This window comes from Stegastes partitus, unplaced genomic scaffold (genome assembly GCF_000690725.1).
Source record: "Stegastes partitus isolate 25-593 unplaced genomic scaffold, Stegastes_partitus-1.0.2 Scaffold154, whole genome shotgun sequence".
In the NCBI taxonomy this organism is placed as follows: domain Eukaryota; kingdom Metazoa; phylum Chordata; class Actinopteri; family Pomacentridae; genus Stegastes; species Stegastes partitus.
The window spans coordinates 563,870-570,523 of record NW_007577885.1 but is presented as its reverse complement, the minus strand read 5'-3'; positions in this window follow the sequence as shown (position 1 = coordinate 570,523).

Genomic DNA, 6,654 nt, shown 5'->3' with positions numbered 1-6,654 from the left:
TCTGTCCAGCAACACCCCCCTTCCCCCTTTTTTCCATTGGACTCTCCCCTTCACCTCAAACTCCTCCCTTATCTCCTCCCTAGACATACACACACATCAGAAAGACTCCACCTCAGTCCAACCCTTCCATGATTCACTGACACACCCCCTTGGTCAAGCCTTGTCCCATCAGCATGGTTGGAACAGTTAGCAGAGCTGCACTGATCTGCTTGTATACAAGCTGAGGCACAGCCAAAGGAGGAATGTCAGGCAGGATCTGTTCCTGTTTCCACCCCTTTCTCCCTCCTCTGCAGAGCATGTTCAGTACATGGAAGGCAAAGGAAAAGGAAAGGACAGAAATAAGCTCTAATTGAAAAGAAAAAGATCCTTTAATGATTTTGGCAAATACAGGAATAAATGTGGGCATTATGTGGTTAAAAGTGAGGTAGCTTTAGCTTAATTAAAAATAAGAATCCATGGTCCTCATTTAAATTAATTTACCATTTTTTGATTGCATCTCACTCAGGAAATCGTGTTGACTCAGTGTTAATGGAGCTCCATGGCAATGCCTTTCACTAATAAAAAATATAAGAAGTGGTTGAGAGTTCAAACTTTGCAAGTTAACCCAGAGTTTCGATCATTTTTTCCAAATAATATTCTCAGGGTCAAGAAAGAATATACATGCTCAAACATGACCCGAACACCTGCTTTGGCTTCAATCATATAACATCCAAATAATTTTCATACTGAAATCCTGTTATATGTACAGTTTCACCTATGATGTCAGCTCCAGGCAGAATGCTGATACACATAAGTTGTCCTAAAATACAAGCTCAAATGCAAGTTGATGATATTCATGGACCATTGGAAGATTTTTCAACTGTGTTATCCACAGGCATCTGGCAAACATGTATTACCACCTTTACTCCATCATTTACAAGGGTTTCATGAATGAAATAAGATCCACTTGAAGTTAAGACTGAGACCTTATTTAGATGTAAAACATGTTAAGAACAAGCACCAACTACCATGGCTTGAGGCTTAACCCAATGGACCTTAAAATTTAATACCATCGACAGTTGTTAGATGCTGGCTAAAAAAATCTCTCCCATTCAAAAACCGTCAACTTCTCTGGTGTGGTATGTACAGTAAATCAAAGCTGTCATCTTTGGTGACAGAAACAACCAATGTGGATGTGATTTATGGGGACAGGATTAACGATTTAATTCGAAACGATTCAGCTGGAGCAAGGTGTTCAACTTTACATGTAAGTGCAAGGACTCTGTTAGGACATAGAGGTGCGGTATTTTATTGTGATTAAGGATTACTGTCTAAGGTGGCTCAGACTTTAATATTGTTTTTCTATAAAGCTGGGTACAGAGTTGAAAGGGAACAGCCAAAGGCAAAGCAATAGAGGCAGCAGCAGCAGATATCCTGACTTCTAGTGTGGCAGTTATTAGAAGCACACTTCATCTGTCATCTGTCAGTGAAGAAAAACTCATGTTATTGGATGTTGGATTGATTTGTCCATGACTATCTGATTATGTCTTACATACATTTTTAGCAATACTAAAATTTGCCTGAACTCGGACACCTCATCCACGTATTCTCTAAGTCATGTTTTTCTTAAAGGAAGCCAAGCTGTTCCAGGTAATAACAGCTAAGCATCAAAGTCATCAGCAGCTGCAAGAAATAAAACATTTTTGGATAGGACTTTCGTAAGGCATTGTCTCATTTGAAATCCATGGTAAGTCTTTTTCCGCACAGCACCTTTCCATAATAACATTCATATTTATCCATATGCAGCCCAGTGGCACTCTCTGTTTTGCTTTGTCTGCAAAGCAAGGGAAAACATTCTAATGCATGCATGTTATGAAAACCACATGGTACCCCAGATTGAGGCAGAACACTATCTTTAAAAAGCTGTTTCTCGTAGAAGTCTGCCACAGTAATTTATGTACATTATGGGAGTTCCATGGCTCCAAAATTGCTCACTGGCGGCCAGCCAGTGTCCTGGATTAAACTCTGCACCATGTGGAACTGAGAGGGGGTGAAAGTCTACTGTGGCCATTTGTAAGAGGAAAATTTCTGCAGGATCTCGTTAGTACTGACTCAACACTTGGCCACTTGTGGACTATTCAGTCACATCTGGTAGGCCTTATTTCAGGATGTTTGGAGAAGTGGTTTTGGTAGCACTTCACTTTGTCCAGTATAAGAAATTATGTGTCATAAGCATCTTACAGGCAAGTTACAACATGATCGTCATTGAATCAGAACTTGATATGTAGTAGTGAACGGAATTTTTAGCATCTAAAAGTAAAGGAAGGATGCTTTTAAATATTCCAGGCATGTTGGAGAACTTGTACAGCTCCTCAGTGGACTCAGTCTGTCTTAGTGTCTTCTGTCTCTTCACGTAATCCAGAGTGACTCCATGATGTTGACATCTGGGATCCTTGGGACTTGTGTCACTTACTGCGAGACTCCATGTTTCCTTCCCCATGGTATTGTGCTATATTAAGAATCCAAGCATCTAAAGTGTCTACAACTTTTGCACAGCACTGCAATACAGACTGTAAAAAGGTAGAATGTTTCGGGCTTCCTGACATGACTGACAAACAGCTGCTACAATCATTTTTTTTTAGAATCACAGTGAGGTGTAATATGTAATGTGAAAGGTCTGGCTCATGATGATGAAAAACTGGAAAAACCCACACACACTATACTACCTGCCCAGCATCAAGCAGAAGATGGACAACTCTGGCTACATTTTGAAGTCAACTACTTTATTCATTTGAATGCGTCAAAAGAACCTCAGCATTTGCCTCTTCAATGCAAGGCAGCGTCCTGCGGCAAGATGATGCTTTATGCAAGAGCACATTCTCTGTGGATTGCTTTGCAAAAAACACAATATTTCTATATTTTACCTGGAGATTGTTGCTACTGAAAATAAAATAATAATCTCTGTGGTAAATAGTTTAATCCAATTATATAACCCACTCTGCATTGTTTGGTGTTTGGTAAACCTTCAAACTCACTGACCTTCCAATAGTAACACTGACATTATTTGGTCAGATCCAAAGCAGAGCTAAAAGGAGTGGCTACTGCAGTTTGATCAGGTGGACATTAGTCTAGTTTCTCACTGGATGTTTGTTGTGGGCATAGACCAGCATCTCACATAGCTCTCCTTCCACTATCTATGTGTTACTATTTTTAAAATCCCCTTCACTACAGAAAGAAATATCAACCTACCACACTGAGAATTTTTTTTTTTTTTTTAAAGGTTTGGATGCAGTGTAGCAGACCTGCTCATTTGTGTTATATTGCCCATTTAAATAACAGTTCTGGATGCATGCAAATATTCACCTAATACAATTCCCTTGTCACTGTTTAAACACTGTCACTGCATCCTGTTCTTAGTCCCGCCTAAGACATCCATTCATTATCCATACACCACTTTATCCTCACTAGGGTGCCATCCCAGCTGACTCAGGGTGAAGGCAGGGGACACCCTGGACAGGTCACCAGTCTATCACAGGGCTACACTTGGAGATAGACAATGAAGCACACTCACATTCAATTACAGTTTAGAATCACCAGTTCACCTCAACATGTTTTTGGACTTTGAACCCAGAGAGAACCTACGCTGCATGGGGAGAACATGCAAACTCCACACAGAAAGATCTCAGGTGTCCTCACCGGGACACTGGCAACGGTGCTAACCACCAAGCCACCTTGTAGCCCCCCGCTCAAGACATTGTGATTTATTTAAAGTAATCGAAACAACCAAAGCTTTTCTCCCTCAATAGTAGAATGACAACAAGGTGCAACCAGACCTTTCTGCACATGTGGTGTCAGCGCAAGAGAATGGTCTTTCTATGTGAAATTAGATAAGGACAAAAATGATGTCAAGTAAATGTTTCTCTGTGTCTGCTGGATGTGTGCATAAGCAATAGTTTGCTCACATGTTTACAGGTTTGTTAAAAGGTAATATGTTCAATGTTGTGTTTGTGACTTCTTTCAACTTTTGCTTCAAATGGGCAAAATATGCAGGTTTAAAAATCTAACTTTTTGCTGTTTATTTTATCATTTACTTGCAAAAAGGGCAATATTTACATTCCATTTTATTATCAGCTGGAAACCCCAAGCAGATCAGTGATAGCTTCTCAGGAAGTGTATATTCTTTAGTGTCCATCTTAATTAAATTATTTTAGTTTAAAATTGTCTTTATTGTTCCACTTCCAACTCGTTTACATTCCAAAACTAAGAATTAATTTAATCAGTAGGTAGGTAGAGGAAAAGCAGGAATACTGTCTGCCTCTCTGAACACTTTCAAGTTGTGATTAAACCTTCATAGTACACGTGAAGATGAATTGCAATTAAACAAAAAAATAAAACTGTAAGGATGTCTGCAGGGCCTTGAATTTAAAAAGACATGCAACCATTAAAATAACATACCATAGCCTGGAGTTACAATGTGTTGTTTGTCTGATCAGACAGGCATACATGTTTCTGCTTTGGGAGGGAATCTCAAGAGACAAGGTGAAGAATGAAGAGCTCCATCTTTTTCTTTTATAGTCATATGGTGTCAGGAAATGTGGTTATTCTAAAGTAACAGTGGTTTACCACGTTACATTAATTTAACATTTTACTTTTTTTTCTTTTTTCTTTTTTACATTAATGGCTGTTTAAAGGGAAAATAGCCACTATTTTATTATATCAACTTATTTGATTTACAATCCATAGTTATGTCATCTATAAATGTGTACAGTATGGATGCAATGCTCTCATTGACTCCTCTCATCCGCTACCATCCTTGTCAAGTTAATGGAATTTTAAAACAAAATACTGGATTTAAAACAATAAAAAAAAATCCTGTTGAAGAATCTGTGAGCACGATTTTGTACAGAAGAAAGCACAATGGCAGCTGATTAACAATACGACATATCTGAATTGCATTAGTGGAATTAAAATGCTTGGATGTATCCTCATAAAATACATCCATAAAGTAGAGACGCAGTGCTTTTATTTTGTAGACCTCTATTCTTGGGGTTTATTTCCTACATCAACGTGTGCAACTTGACACACCGTCGTGAGGAGAGCATCCAGCATCCAGGAGGCTGAGCTGAGCAGGTTACACGGGTGAGTACGCTGCTATTCTGAAAATATTTCATATCACATAAGGTTAGTGAGAGAATTATAAACCTTGTAACCTGCGAATTCACATCTAAACGTGCGGGGTGCGAGGACTGTAATAACAAATGCTTATTTTACTGGATACGTGCGTTCAAAATGACGCATTTTAACGTGTTATAGTGTTTGTCTCCAGAACGAGTCCTACATCGACTTTTACCGTCATCACGTCGTACCTCAGCCTGTAGAAGAGCTAAATGATATCCTGCTTTTGGGCCTATATTAAGCGCAACATGTTAGTTTGTGGCAGAAAATCGCAAATGTCAGCATTTTACACTTGGAATGAATGTTAAATATGAATATTTATCGCCGTATTTTAAAGGAGAGCAGTAGTGTGTGTGTGTGCGCGCGCGCGCGCGCGCGCGTGTGTGTAACAGGAACTAGGCCGGATGAGCAGCATCATGGCGTCCTTGAGCAGTGAAGGGCAGAGATGCAGCAGCAGGAGGGATGCTACTGCATCAGTGAAGCTTCAGGCTGTTTAAACGCTCCAGTCTTTATGGCAAAGCTGTGTTTATGTAGAATCGTCACGACTTGTAATTCAGCCCTAAGCTACGCTATTTGTGAGGTTTGCCCTTCATTTGGAAATCAACGACAAATTCCCTTCTCATGCTTCAGTGTCTTATTTAGCATCGTCTCCTTTAGCATCGTCTATTTACGTTGACTACATGAGTAATGAATGGATACCAACCCCAGAGTCCATTGGAAGGAGAATGGTATCTGTCCTACATATCTAATAGTAATAATAATATACCGCAGTCTAGTCCAAGCCATTTAAATGTTTCTGAAAAGTGTGGCCCTTTTCACTGTGGATTGCACACGATTCTACAAAACATGACAAAACCTCAGATAACAATCAAAATAAGCATCCACATGTCTGTTCCTGTATGCATTGCTCCAGCTCAGTGCTGATGTGCCAGTTTATTCTGACACAGTCGTCATGGAAACTTATTTTAAGTTTCTAGATCAAAATAACAGATATGCTTGTTTCACCAACTACCACACTTTTTAGGTTGCTAGATTACAATATCTGGACATTAGCTGGGCAGAGTGAGGCTGCTGTTTGCCAGCACGAGTGGCAGGTGACTGTGTAATGTCCTCCCTGATCTATCCTTGTACATATTACTTGTGGTTTTAGTATGACCACCTTGTATTTCTGCTTCCGGCTAGTGAAGGTACCAGTGTTTATTTGACTAAAAGAGCCAGTGTCATGATGTCATGTCCCGACTGACCTCTTTTCTGTTAGCTGCAGTAAAGCAAGGCCTTCTCTCTCTCATCTGTCAGCGAAAAGAATTAAGCTTTTCTTTCCATTGTCTAAAACAAATCAGTTCAACTTGGACATCTTCTATACTAAATCTTAATCTACTTCATTTCAACAAAATCTGAAATTACTTTGTCAGCACCAACAACATGGCATGATTGGAAACTACTTGTGTGGCAGCGTGGAAGTTTTCTATTCATAAAACTCATCAACATCATCGTAATGTG